Here is a 15,143-nt window from a genome sequence, read left to right on the forward strand (position 1 = left end):
ACAGTTACCGCTGCATTATTTATTCTAGTTCACCTGTTCTGGATCTGAGCTGTCTGCAGGTGAAAGATGCTCACTATGGCATGGCATCTTTATGTTCTAATGGCTCCTGAACCAAAAACGTTGTAGACACTCAGTTCAATTCTAAATGTGGGCAGAATACACACACTATAACCCAGAATCTGAAAAACTGAGCTGGCAGACTCTTTATATTATAGCACAAAGGAAGGTAATTTACTTTCCTGGTCAGGTCTTTGGCTCTATGTTTTCATTTAATCTTGCGCAGTCTCTATCACAAGCAGCGTTCAACTGTGCAAAGGTTTCTTACTACTACATGCATATTATTATTGTTGTTGTTGTTATAATTTGAGGGGTGGAAGCATGCAGAAACCATAGCAATGGACCATGATCCTCCCGTGCTAAACACTAAAACCAAAAGAAAACGTAATTTCTCCACTCAGAGTCCTCTGCATATAAATTCCTTAAGTCAGCTCTGAAGCCTCAAAAGGAATAAGACTGTTTTCCCTCAGTCAAATAAACAGCAATAACTCAAAGACACACAAAGGACAGGAACAGTTTTTGAACTGATATACCTTCAAGCAGCCTGTCTCTTTTCCGGCTACAACTGTGCAGCAAGCATGTCGACAGTTAAGTTACTAGCTCATAAACTGAGAAATTTTTCTTTAATGCAAAACTGTGCTTTCTTGCTCCAGCCTCAGCCAGACTAGACAAGTCAGAAGTCCCTACTGCTTATGCGGAACTTCACAGCTTTCCATTACTTCCTTTTGCTCCTCTTAACAACGGTTTCTTTGCAGTTTTCTCTAGTTTAAACTAGCTCTCACCTCCCCCAAAAAACCTGAACACCTTTCACCTTTTACATACTATGTTACTAGACAATTCCTGCATTCTGGTCAAGAGAGAGCAAGATGAAAACCGAGAACTGGCTTAAGGCAAAGTGCTACTCCACAGCAAAGGAGAGAGAGAATTCAAGGATGGCAAGAATCTGGAAAACTGTGTGTAAAGCTATGCAGACAGACAAATTGCACTAGTTTCTCTGTTATGAGATCTGTATCTTGGCTGTGTTAGTACATTACTACAGACTTACACATAGACCTTTTCTCATGGCAAGATTGTGAATCCTGTTTGTGAGCTCATGTGCATTTCATGCTACAGTTGGACACTGGGATTTTGTACTATACTTCCTAGCACATGGATTTTGAACAAATCAGAGTCACGAGCACTTCATTTTGGGATTAGTCAAGCTTCCAGCAGGTAAAAAATAGTATTACCTTCTGCTATAACTGTGTAAGAGCTAAAACTCTTATGCATAGCAGGTCTAAATTTTCCCTTACACTCAAATACGCAACTGATTTGGTAGTAGTAGGAGAGGTGCATGTAATATCTAAATGCAGTCTTTTTAGTGACTGCTTTATGTAGAGCATATTCCCTTGTGTGTTAATCAGTTTTGCAGACCTCACGTAGGATACTCATCCCCCCTCAAAACTAATTGTAATAGGGAATCCTTAGTATTACATTTTTAACCACATCATATGATGCAAGAGGTTAAGAATTGTTTGAGAAAGCTTGTGATACTCAGAGATTTCAGTGACTGGAGGACGGTATTCTTACACGGTGGAGAGCGCCTTTGCTGTCACTAACTCATAGGCAGGATTCCTATTTTGAAACCAGAACCATACCCAAATTATATGGTGGAAATTATTTCCATTACCTTCCATGGCGGCGGCACCTCCAGAGCAAGGAACCTTCTTCAGAAGACATCACCACACTGCTGGCCCATGGATACCTCAATCACAGCTAGAGGAGGGAGGAAAACACAGTAATTCTTCTTTATTCCTGTAACTCAAGAGATTCCCGCTGGTGCACTACCACACAAAGAACTCGACCCATGAGGGATAACAAATTCTCAAGGGCCTTCGTGCAGGTCTGTGATGTAACATGTAAAAGCACATGTAATCCATATGCAGATTGACACCACCACTCATAAAATATTTTATGGTTCAGCTGTTGGGGCTTGACATAGTCTCAGAAACATCTTTAGCGTTACACAAGCTAGGGCATCCCGATTTACGGACACCCCAATGAACTGTTACAACCCCATCCTCTGACCAAAACACTCAGGCATTGAGAACCTGGCTGCAACCCTTTCCTCTGATACTAGAGCTTTTCACGTAGGAAAAACACCATCTCCTAAGTCATGGCTTATTACACCTGCTTTAACCAGGCTAGTTCATAAACTTTTTCCAAAACATTATTTCAAAGTGACTGAAAAACTAGTCCAGACCCACCAGAGTGAAAGACCCCCTGGGAGCAGGTATTTTCTGGCAACACTGCACACCCCATAATCACTCAATCCATCTAACTTCTAGGTCACAGCATCAGAAAGCACAACATAGTTTGCATTCATAATGACACTCAATTTCTTGCTCAGACTGCAAATGAATTTCCTTCAACTACGCATTGTAAACTGAAGTTTAATTTTAAGCTGAAAGAAGAGATTTTAACTTGCAGGTACAAAATTTGAGGCCATAAATGAAAAACAAAGAAACAAGCAGAAATTCTAGATGCAAAGATCATTTTCTCTCAGCACTGGGTACCTACCAGCCTCTCTGGACAAACTGTCATCACTACAGCAACCTGAGCTACCATTTGTTAATTGTGAGATGCTATCTTCAAAGCTCATTTGGGACCATTTAAATGCTCACATTACTAAGCATGCTATTATAGGAAACAAAGCTCAACTAGAATCAACTTTAACTGGTTTGGTGCTGCTAGACTTCTGTTTCGTTTTGCTAGCAATTTCAGGCAGAATGCTAAGTACCTCTCTAATAGCAGCATCGTATGCTGGATTAAAGGACAAACATGAACTTCCTAGGAGACTTGTACGGCAAAAAAAAAACAAACATCCAAACAGTCTAGAACAGAACTGTGGCTTTTGTACAACATCTTACTCTGAAATATCACTGCCTTTTCCAACTAATGCCCTTTTAACTGGAAAATGAATTGCAACAGGCAATTGTTCCTTCTGAAAAGACTACTTCACTCTTTCCTGAGAGATTTTTGGAATTGGCTGCGTATTTTGAACACAGCATTTCATAAAAATTTTAAGTAAAAATCCAAAACAAACTACAGAAAACAAACAAACAAAAAAAGAAAACAAGACTTTGTGCAGCTGTGTACGTATCACAAACAAAACAGTAACTCCTGATACTCTATGTAGGCCAATAGCCCTAGTGAAAACACTTGGATTAAGGTCTCCTGTTCCAGACAAGGCCAAGTCCTCAGTACATGAATTCAATGAGGCTACTGCAGATGGAAGTGCTGAATTTTGCCAAGACAACTGCAGCAGATACTCCGCTCTTCGCCAGGTATCCACATCTACTGGACAGCCCAAGTTTGGATCTTACCCATTTTCCAGAAAACTTGACATGATTGGAATGATCAAGAATATTTTTGAATTTACAAGTTTAGTACTTCACAGCTCTTCTTAACACACAGAAACTGCTACAAAGCTGTTCATTCAAAACTGCTGTAGTTAAACATCCATTACAGGAAAATCTCATTTCTAGCCCTCAGCCTCTGTACTTTTGTGACAGAGATTATTCTGCTGGCCTTGAAACAATCCCAAGTTGAAGGCCACAGTTCCTGTTTTATATTAAGATCATTTCCTACAACCGTAGCAAATTTTCTGTAATAAAAGTCAACCCCCAAGCGATCCTCAAGTAAGACAAACTGACTGATGCCAAACTGTGCCAGTCGTATTCCTGAGGTTACTCCATATGGATCTGACCAAATCTCTGAAAATCTCTTGCTGGTCTCCTAGAAGGGAAACTGGTTCAAATTTGCACCACTTCCACTATAGAGAGAGGTCTTTATACATGAGAAATTTGATTCAAAGGCCAGAAAGACAGGTACTTTGTTTGACTGTAATGAACTGCAGGTTATGCTTTGGTCGAGGAGGCAAATACAAAGGTTAGGGGCTTTGGGACTGCTTTGTAATTTTGCACTACTGCATCCCTTGGAAGTTCAACCTGTACCTTTCAGTTGGCTTACCAATTTTATGGTCATAAAGGTCAGAGTCCCCAGGACTTGAGAGCACAACTTTGGAAAAAAAATAGTAATAACTGCTGCCTTATTCAGTCAGCCAATTTGGTCCAAAGCAATCATTGTCAGCTCTGGAAATACAGTACTGACTGGGTAGGAACAAATGAAAAATGGTACAATTCAGTGTTTGTTAGTATCCCATACACCCAGTGGGTGTGCAGAAGGTATTCAGCCGAGAAACGATTGCAATAAAGGTCTCATTTTTACCAAGTAAAGCTGAAAGTATGGCCCGTTACAATAAAGCACATATCAGATGTAATAATTAAAGTTCAACCTGCATATTTTAAGGTTTATATAGTTTAAATTTGGAATGCTGTCTTTAGAATGGAAAGCCTCATGACCTTGAGCTGGTCTACCATGACTTCCGCAAAGACTGATTATCTGTAGCTCCCCAAAGACTTTAAAGGGGAATGAGGAAACTAACCAGTTCTAAAGAGTGGGAAATTTTTATCGAGGGATATAAATCAGCCTCCGAGATCTTATTTTCGCTTTCCAATTCTCAGTTTTATTGCATCACTCTTGGAAGAAAAGGCATATATATTATTGCAGTGATCAACGGCTTTCCTTTAAAGCTCTGCCCTAGAGCCAATATGATGGTTTTCGTCCAAGTTTTCTAAAGAAACCCTCTGGTCCTCACAAATGTGAAAAAGCGCATACAAGCATAACCGATGAAGGGTCAAGAGCAGTAAGATATCCCACCTCCAAGGGTTTGTTATTTTTAAACATTGCTTAGGTTTTCAAGCCAATCACAACAGTTAGCAGGTGACAGGGAGAAGACATTTTTAAGTTATACAGACTAACAGAACTATTAACCAAGTAAGACTTTGTTCACGTTGGCACTTAGCTATCTTTTCAATGCAGTCATTGGAGTAGCTGGTCTACCAGAAATGGCGTTTGCATGGGCACTGCCTGGAGTTTGTCACAGGTGTTACTCCAGCAGCAGTCAACTCCACACAAAAACTGCCTTCTTTGCATTGACAGCCTGCATTTCATTAGGGAAGATAAAACTGCAGTGAAAACAAAGCTCTCTGTAGCTGTCATGAGAGGGAGCTGGCGGAGTTAAACACCATCTCCCACAGCATCCGCACCTCCGATCACTGTGGGGAAGGAACAGTCTGACAGTCTCTGGCCCTCAAAGGAGCTGCACCAGCTCAGAAGTGGAGCCGAGCCTGCTCCCTGGCATGCTTTCTCCCCCTCTGCTGGCACCTATGCCTCAGAGAGGCACAGGGGAGCATAGCACAGGTCCCATCTGAACTCTTCCAAAAAAAGTACCTTGACCCCCAAAACATCACACTCGCAGCTGTCTGGTGGCTGCCCACCTTCCCCAGACCCAACAGGGGTTCAAGGAAGGGGTGACAGCTGGCATTAGTCAAGGGTAAAGCCAATATACAACCCATTTTGCCTTGCATTCATTGACGGGCAGAGAAACTCTGCCAAGCTCACAAGGACCACAGTCAGCCAGTGTCTCACCAACAGCACCCTGAGGTGAAGCTCTGCCTCAGCACCCCCACCTTCAGCACTCCGCAAGCAGCCCCTCACCACAGGCAGGCTCTTCCACCCCCAGCCTCCCAGCAGCGGTTAAGTGCTGAGTACTTACACCAAGCACAGCCAAAAAGAGCAAAAGCTCAACAGCAAAGTCAAATATTCCTCACCCACTCAGAGATACAGCGTGAGGGATTGAGTCCACGGGCAGCACACGGCTCCAAGCCTGCCTGGACAACAGCCCTGCGCACCTGCACCCAATGCCTGCTGATGGGCCAGTGCACAGCTGGCCGCAAGCTGCTTGTTAGGGGGGGCTGCGGCTCCCCAGGCCACTGCCGTGCTGGCCTGGGGAGAGCGCAGGAGCGGCACCCAGGGCTGGCCGGCGCAATCTGCACGCACTGCATTGGGGCAATTTTCTCAGTGACTTCAGGGACGTGCTTTCCTAAAAAAATACATTTTGCAACAGACATGTTCCAGTATTTATACTCCCAAAAGGTCCACATTATTAGTCAAAGAAAGACAGGCTTTTATATCTGATACAATCAAAATATTTCCTTGAATTAAGAAGCAGTAATGCCTAAGCCTATTCCAAACATCAGTAAGAACAGAGCAAGATGAGGAAATGCTGCTGATGTGGGCAACAAGAAAATGTAGTGTCTGATTCTGCAGGTGCTTGTATTTAACTTCCTGCATGTGGATAGCCCTACTGAAGCTGCGCGCAAGCACAGAACTGGAGCACATGCATTGGCCGTACTTACAGCCATAAAGCAGACACATTTCTGTGTTCCTGTAAGCTTCTAAGATGAACATGATAAATGCTCTTCAAGACAAGAAATACGTATTTCTTACGTAAACAGTCAAAATAGTAATAGATGTCTCTATTGAATGAGGTGGGTTCTCTTCCCTGCAAGTCAACAAACTCGCGTGCTGTCATACTACCTGAAATCTGCTCACTGTAACTAAATCTTCTTTAAACAGAAAGAAAAGTAATGAACTTATGATAATTATGATGCAAATAGCATGGCCTTGAAGCTTTACACACAACACAAACATGGCTAAGCCTTTGTTCCTCCAAAAAAGAATCTGTAACTGCTCCTTTTGTACATTATAATGGAACCCTGCTGGTAAAGCAATAAAAATTTGGCCCAGTCTCATTCTAGTCTCAATGGGAAAAGCAAACGGTACTTTATCAGTAACCTACTGTCAGCAGGCAAGAAATGCCCTAATCTGAAACTATCTTGACAATAAAAATATTGTAGATGATCACCTTATTTATTTTTCCAAGCTGTGAATTCTTCAGTCTTACAGCATTTCTGTTTTGTCCCACTGTTCCAGCCCTACATAGTCTCCATACTTCTCCAGCCACTACTCTTGCAAAACTACAGACATCTTCTTAGGATATGCAACTGAGAAACTACAAGAAAAACCACATTGTTCTGTTCAGGCCTAGCCTCTTAAGAGGAAAGTCCTATACAGTCACTTTGCCAGGTCTGAAGCCCTGCAAGACTGCTTTACACTGTTCCAGGCCACGCTTTAAGATGGGGCAGCTGACACTTCCGTGGACTGCTTCCTACGCTGGCTGCAAGAATCTCTGCTGCTGGCCTTGCTTAGGCCAGTACCTTAGTTTGCTTTACCTGTTCAGTAACTTGCCCCATTTTTTCATAGATAGAGGCAACGCTTTTCAGGGCCGCATCCCTCTGGAATCTCTGTTCTGCCTCAAGTGAAGCATCAGTGTGTATGCTACACTGTGGATTCAAGGAGACACCCAAAACTGTCAAGATCTGCCACAGACTACACTTTGATGGCAACAAAATGGCACAGTAGAGTTTTGAAAGCACCTTGCATGAGCACAGTACCTTCTTTGAGTGCTTGGAGGGAACAGTTTGCAGGATGAGCCCACTGTACAGGAGACTGAATAGGAGAAAATACACCATATTTCACCTTTGTGAAAAGATCTGAACACCAAGGACAGCCAAACAAATTCCAAACAAGAACTAAGTATCTAGATAAGAAACTTCTCTCTTTTTTCTCAAGAATCTCTCACTTAGCTCTCTTTTTCCCAGATGCACTGGGCTTCAGTTAAGGCTGCACAATGTTAGACTGGCTGCTCTCAGTAATATTCACACTGGTTAAGAGCATACAGAGATATTCCCCTTGTAACTGTCCCCCTTGGCCTTTTTGCAGAGAAGGTGACAGGGACAGAATGGGGATACAGTTCAAAGGCAAGCTTTTGAAAAGGTGCCCACTAACAGGTCTCCCTCAGCTGTAACAGCAGGTGCAACCACTGTTCCAACTAACTAGAAAAACAAAGTATACTGTGCCAAGGGGGAAAAAAAAATGCTGGTACCAGCCTGAACCTGAGTAAGGAGAATGCGCTGGTACCAGCAGGGAAGGAGAGACTGTCTACATGCACAGATAGATTGCGCTCTCCCTTCTCTGCTGGTACCAGCAGATCCTCTCACCTTCATGTACCACTGTTGCCCCAGGCTCTGACATCTCTCTGGTCCCTCCCTGTCACGCAGGCTGAGTCAGAAGAGGTGCAGTTCCCAGCAGCACAGAAGAAATCTTTATAGCTACAACTGGCAGACAAGATGACTCTGTGTGTTAAGCAGGAAGGTAAACTAAGCAAAATGGCTCAGATAAGCCCGTCACATTTAATTGTCCACCTCCAGTATTGTAATCACGGTCTTAGGGAGAGAACATGAAAAATGAGAACAAGTCCATTTATCAGACCAATATGGCTCTACTGTTTCACAGATTTTAAAGGCCTTTAAAGGCCTGAGGATAACTCAGATATTTTCAATGAGAAGCTGAAAAACAGAACTGAATGAAGAAAATACAGAACAGGGGAGGGAGACATGAAGAAATGGAGAGAGACTTGAACTGAGGAGAAACAAAAGTAAATGAAAGAACTGAAAGAAAATAAGGAGAGGACTGAGTTACCTCTGTTATCTCAAGTTACCATCTAAGTAAACTTGCTGCTGGTAGACTTCCTGACATACCTTGTCCTGTCTCTAGGCCTATTTTCTAGCCATTCAGTCATAGCTTCCAATGACTTCCCTAGCAGTCTGAGCAGTCTGAAAATCAGGAACAGGCTTCATCTGTGGATCCTAAACAAAGTGGAAAAAAACAACTTCGCAGAGTCATGGTAGCAATAAGGAGGCCAGGAACAAAGAGGGACAGAGGGATGAATGCAAAGGTGTGCTGAATGGATGGACTCAGAGAAACACATCAGCAGCAGATCAAAAGTCCTGCACATAGGGAAAACAGAATATACTGAGTGAGGATGTAGGTAAGATTTGCAAGACAAAGTATAGGGAATTCCCCCAAAGCAGAAAGCCCAATTGCTTGAAGAAGCTACCTTTACTTCTGCTAGGGGCAAAAGCGGTGCCAGAAAGTAGGAGGAAAGGGGAAAGTCAAAGCTCAGATACAGCTTATAGCAGTGCTTTGCGTCTCTTTGCTATTGAGTTTGGTTCTGCTACTTGCCTGCAGGGAGAGCTGGGAGGAGGAAGGAGCCATGGAGATGCAGTAAAGTTACGTGATAGAAAAAGAAAAAAATATCAAGCTATTTTTAATTTTTAAGGTGCCTACAGTGCTATTTCCTGGTATCTTTCCATTTTCTCAAAGAAAAAAATGAAACAGAAAAAAGGAAAGGGTGTTATGGTGGCAGAATTTAGATTTCTAAGTACTGCTTTATCAAGATCAGAACTGTGAGGATGATACTGCACAGACCTGAATGAGGGCAAGATCCAAAGCAACAGTAAACTAGGCTGAGAAGTACACAACAACAGATCAAAAAGATCAGAATAAAACCTTCGAAAATATCACCAGTCTGACTCAAATAAACAAAAAAAAAAAATCAGGTGGTTAGACCTAGGTCATACTGGAACTGAGCTGAACTGTGGCTTTGAAGAAAACACACAGTCAACTCAGGTGTTTCTCATTAACAAACAAACAAGCCGACCAGCAAAGTGAGGGCACAGTCTAGGTGCCAAGGTTCCCACAAATAGACACATTTGAGTGCCTGTATGTCAGATTTTTGCTTAGGCTCCTCTCAGAAATAAATAAAGTTAAGATCAGCTCCACAGGAGAATTTCTACAACAGGCTTTGTACCTGTTTTGCAGAAAACAACTCGGAGACAGAGAAAGCCTTTGCAAAGCTTGGCCATTGACAGTGTTAGCAGCAAATCTAGTTCCTTATTCTAAACAACAGAGTACGGAGACAGCCCACGACAGTGCTGGGACATCCTCCTAGATTATTCCACTCTCAAGGTGGTAGTTGCTAAATTGCAGCAATTTTGAAACTTCCCTTGGATCTAGTTTGATTTTATTTGACAATCTGCACTGTTCCTAGCAAATGGAATCTATTTCCCACAAAGACCTTCTTTTTCTCCAGTGCAGTTCCATTAAAAAAAAAAGTCACCCCAAAAGGGTGACTTAAGGGCCAAGTTCATTTCAAATGTAATTTCCTATGGGATTGTAACAGACAATAATCAAAGTCCTGCTAGGGATTTTATCCCACAAAAATGCTTCTATTTCTTCCTAGCACACAAGTGCCAGGAAGTCCAGGTGCTCTCTAGAATTGGAGGCCTGAATTTCGTCGAGATTCAGAAAAGCAACCCGATACAATGCTCTGAGCTGACTCCTATGACCCACAAAACAGATGTGGAGAAAGGGGAGTATAGATCTATGCCATCAATCTGAATAACCTATGCCCAGTTCTTCAGTGAGGTTCAAAAGGCTCCCAAAGCACAAACATTAATGGATTTGCCCTGAATCATTCGTAGTTCCTGGCAGAATCAGGGAAAGAATCTGCTTACGGCCTTTACATATTCAAGTCCCCAGGTCAAGTCAGCAGCAGAACATTGCTCTATTTCCATTTCATTTTAGGCATCCAAGTCAGTCATTCTGTGAAAAAGTGGAGTTGCTTCTTCAGACATCACGGCTGGGATACCTGGAATGTCCTAGCAAGATGATTTCTCAGTAGCAGATATACCTCAAGCTCAATAGTGTACCATTCCAGTCAAACTAAACCTTTCCTGAATTCACACCAGGGCTCTTCTCTGTGCAATCAGCTCTGGCTAGCTGTGTTTGATCTCATTCTTCGCTGGGATGGTGGGGTCTCAATTGTCTTTCTAGCTGAAACTGAAAATTGGGAAAAGGTGACATTCCTGGGAAAAATATCGAGTAAAGTGAATTGCAGATGACAGCCATATAAGCTGCTTTACTGCTTCCCTGAAAACACATGGCATAGTAGGCCTGTGAAACTCATTGCCACCAGACACAATGGAGAGCAAGTGTTTAGGAAGATTTCAGAGAGAAAAAAAAGTCCCAGACACTTATATACAAAACAGACATAGAAATAACAAAAGCATGCAAAGTTATAATACAAAAGTATACCAAAAAAAACCCCATGGAGAATGGCATATCACTATTCTTCAGGAGAAGCACCATACTAGTGAAGAATCTGGTGCCATGCCTTGGCATGACAAAACCACACCTTTTTCCTTCTATCACAAGGGAAGTTATTCATTGGTAGAATTTGGTTAACCATCTCTCTTTACAGTAAATCACTGAAAATATTTTGTGAGAATCTTTATGATCTAGGTCATGGATGAAATGCCTTCCATGTCACTGTCATGAAGGAAACAGACATACAAACCAGAAATCTTTGGTTTTCCCCTGGTGATCTCTTCTGAAAAAGTAAGGTTGTCACAGGCTATTACACTACAGGCAGAGGATACAGGCAGGATTTGGAAGAAGCTTGATTGACTTGGGGAGAAATCCAAACCACAAACCTGGATCACAAAACAACCTCTCAGCTAGGATGGCTGAAGTTGGCCAAAGATCTTCAGAAAAGAATGCAAGCGTAGCAGAAGTAAAAATTAATATACTGCATCACAGACCCAGCTTTCCTGTCTAGAATGGCAGCAAGTAGCCACGGCTCTGCTGTCTACTTTAGGATGGACTGTTTGGAAAACCAGACTGGCTGTTGTGGCTGAAGTCAGGGTGTGTGAAGTGGCAGCTTTTGCTAGGAGAGTAGATGGCCTCTCCCACACAAGCAGTACTCCTCAGGCCTCCCAGAAGGAGCACAAAGCTAGCATGTGTAGGGCTTTCCCTGTCCTACCTCTTCCCATTCCACTGCCACGCTTTGAGCAGCCTGGCCCTGGCCTAGCACCAGTTTCTCCTCTTTACTATGGCAGGACCAATCTTTTCTTTTAATTCCCAGGAGCCTCAAGCCAGATCTACTAGATTAGACTTGAATTACTCCATATTTCTGTCTGGAATAGCCAGGTATGAGCTACTTTGGAGGAAAGTTCATTACATCCTGAACAGACAGGACAAATCTCCTCCCAATTCCCAGCTGCCCAGCTATAATTGAACTTTTTTAACAGGGTACACACCAGGGCAGGTTAACTGGGGTGCAGGAGAATTGTAAACCTCTGCCCCCCACACTTAGCACCACCCAATGAAGTATGAACTAGTAACTCAAAGGGGAAATAGCCGCTTGGCTGCACAGCCTCTTGCTCAGTTTGCAGCTGGATCCAGCTTGCTCGTTACTGTGATTAGACTCCTCCACAAGGTGAGTTTCTCCTTGAGGCCAGGACATACACCAGAGTCTCAAATTCCTTCCCAGTCCAGCAGGTGAATGTGGCAGGAAGGGGAAGGAAAAAAAAAATCCACACAGGAGAAAAAACCTTCAAGGGAGTAATTCTGCAACATGAATACTTCCTTTTGGAGCTTGCCTAAGTTTCAAAACTGCAATTTGCTAAGGCAGGGCGGAGAAGCCAAGGTAAGCAAAGGATTTATAACACCACAAAGTTTTCCTCATTCTTATTTACTAGTGACCTACAAAGCACAGGTAAATATGCTACAGGAAAACTGTCAGGGTGGTAAATCATTGATGGGGGACATTTGCTGATGGACTTATTATGGGTCACACAACATTTACATATTAAATTTAAAATTATTTCCTCAGGAGAGATCTAAGTTCAAGGACTGTTTACTTACTGCAGAACACTTTTCTGCTAGAAGAGAAGAAATGAGCTCTGACTTATCTGACAACAGAAAAACAGGTCCCGGCCGCATTTATAGCGAAACAAATTCAAATTTCATGTAGGTGAGGTAAATCCCAACTTTAAAGCAGCATACGATAAAGAGGACCATGTCTTTATATTGTTTCAATTTTCAACTTCTTCAGAAGTGTCATAATGTAAACCCAAACCATGAGTATCCATTTTTATCTCTGATCTCTCCCTGGTATCACTGTGAGCATATTCATTACGTGGCACGTTTCCCAAAAAGCAGTTAGCACAAGATCTATGCTTAGGTCTGCCATAATTCTCCCTTCCTACTTTCTAACTTTGCAGTAAAGCTCAGTCTGCTGATCCTAAAGAGCAGGCTGCTTCAGGCAAGCTGCTTTGGAGAATGGTTTCTTACACGTGTTAGGAAGTAACTGGCCTCAGTATCTGGCATTACCAGAGGCCTTCGACTGTGCAGCATGTTGCCTTCCTTGAGTTACCAGCTAGTACCTCCCCGGCACCGTTTACACAGGCTAACCTGTCAGGCCCACACACAATAGCCCTCTGGCGCAATTCAGCAAGAGCCTGGCACCTGAAACTACCAGCTTTTTTAATGCCTTCATTACCACCTTATTCACTTTATCTATGTTTGGTCTGACAGATTTCCTCTGAGAAATAGGCTTAGTAGTGGCTTTTATCCCCAAAAGAATATTACAGGTGTGCACTTGGTATGCTTATGCAACCACAAAAAATAGAATTTTTTTTTTCTTGTTGTTGACCAAAGGTGTAGAAGCAATGGGCTGCAGCAGAGTTTGCACAGACAACAGTGAATCCTGTCTGCTATTTTGGGCTTTGATTTGTCAGAAACTTACAGTGGCTGACAGATGGGTGAGGGGGAGATGGTGAATTAATGTCCGATACTTTTGGTGGATTAGAGTGGATTCTCCAGGTCTCTATTTTTCAAGGCCTAAAGTTGTCAGCCAGTAACAGGCAAGAAGGAAAACAAGTTTCCCCTTGCTTAGTTCAAGTTACTTCCAGTTTTTCTAATGACTGGAATGGATACCTGACTTACTCTAAGACAAGGTTTTCCCCTGCTTAATTTACAAAGTCATTTTGTCTAGCTGCTACTCTTTCAAGTGCATCTTCGTCTTCTTTCCTAGGAAAAGCTACCACGAATATTGATTCCCTTGATCTGATTTTCATTTTCCCAGATTTCTGGTAAGAGTGAATTCTGCATTTTCAAGAGAAAACAGGGAGACTTCCTACTAAAGTAACTGTCCGTTATTTCTGGTGCTGCCTTACAAAAATGCTGTGTCCCAACAACCTTTTATCTCCACAAATCCAGAGCAGACACTACTTTACATTTCCAAAATATCAGCACAATTTCATTCCACAGCTCAACTGCATCATGCCTCTGGCAACTGCCATCAGCAGTGCAGCATGTCAGTAACATGACTGTAGTTACCAGTCCTGTATCACCGCAGTATTACGTATCTGGATATTTCTGCAAAATTCACAAGAAGAAGATGCTACCTACTGTATTTAAAAGTATGCATTAGAATTTGTCAGAACAAATAATTAGACACACAAGGCAAGTGTTAAAATGAATGGATTTAAAGCAGATGAATGTAGGTTGTCCAGAGCCACAGATTTCCTCCTATAACTTAATGGAGAAGAGCTGCAGCTTTTACTTCCGAAGCCAAGAGCAGGCATTTGAATTGCTGAGTGACCAAGATTTTCCCCCGAACATCAGTTCCTTGTGCAAAATGTGGATGATACTTTCCCATGACATGAACAGCTAAATATACCCAGAACCGGCACACAGTACTCACATAAACAGACACCAGTGAATTCACTGCAGGATCATCAGCATCTCAGGAACCATACTACAGAGCCCCAACAGCCCTTTTCTTTTTGGGGGCCACTGTTAATAATACATGTACTTCTGAGATCCTTTTGTTTAATTTGAAATACTTTCAGCAACTAAAGATGTTCATAAGACTAACTGTTGCAACTTTAAAACTGTGAATTTATCTCAACTCTGAGATCAATGAGTCAATGCGTGTTTTATAGAAGAAAGTTATATTCTCACTGATTAGGTTTTATGGCAGTTTTTTTAAGAGGAACCTTGAAGAAGAAAGGTTACCCTACTGCTTTTGCATGATTATCTTAGCTACTATAAACAGTTTTAATATGCTTCTCATCGAGCCATGTATAAACAAGTACTTAGTACAGCAAATCAGCAGGATTACTACTAAGCGAAGGATGTGACAGGGTCCATCTCAAGCAGTTATGACCCATGTGAGGAGCTGTAAAGTCTACTTATAGAAGTTGGTCAGGTAAAAGTCAATATGAAAGTACTAAGGACACACGTTAATTGAACTTCAACGATTCCAGAAATAAATGCACTAAGCTAAAGATGAATCAACTACAAGACTGATCCTACAAGCAGACACCTGGGGCTGAACTTTGCCCTTCTGCCAACTTCTGTGATATGCCATGAAGTCCAGTGTGCGCAAG

Source organism: Dromaius novaehollandiae, chromosome 21 (assembly GCF_036370855.1).
Source record: "Dromaius novaehollandiae isolate bDroNov1 chromosome 21, bDroNov1.hap1, whole genome shotgun sequence".
In the NCBI taxonomy this organism is placed as follows: Eukaryota; Metazoa; Chordata; class Aves; order Casuariiformes; family Dromaiidae; genus Dromaius; species Dromaius novaehollandiae.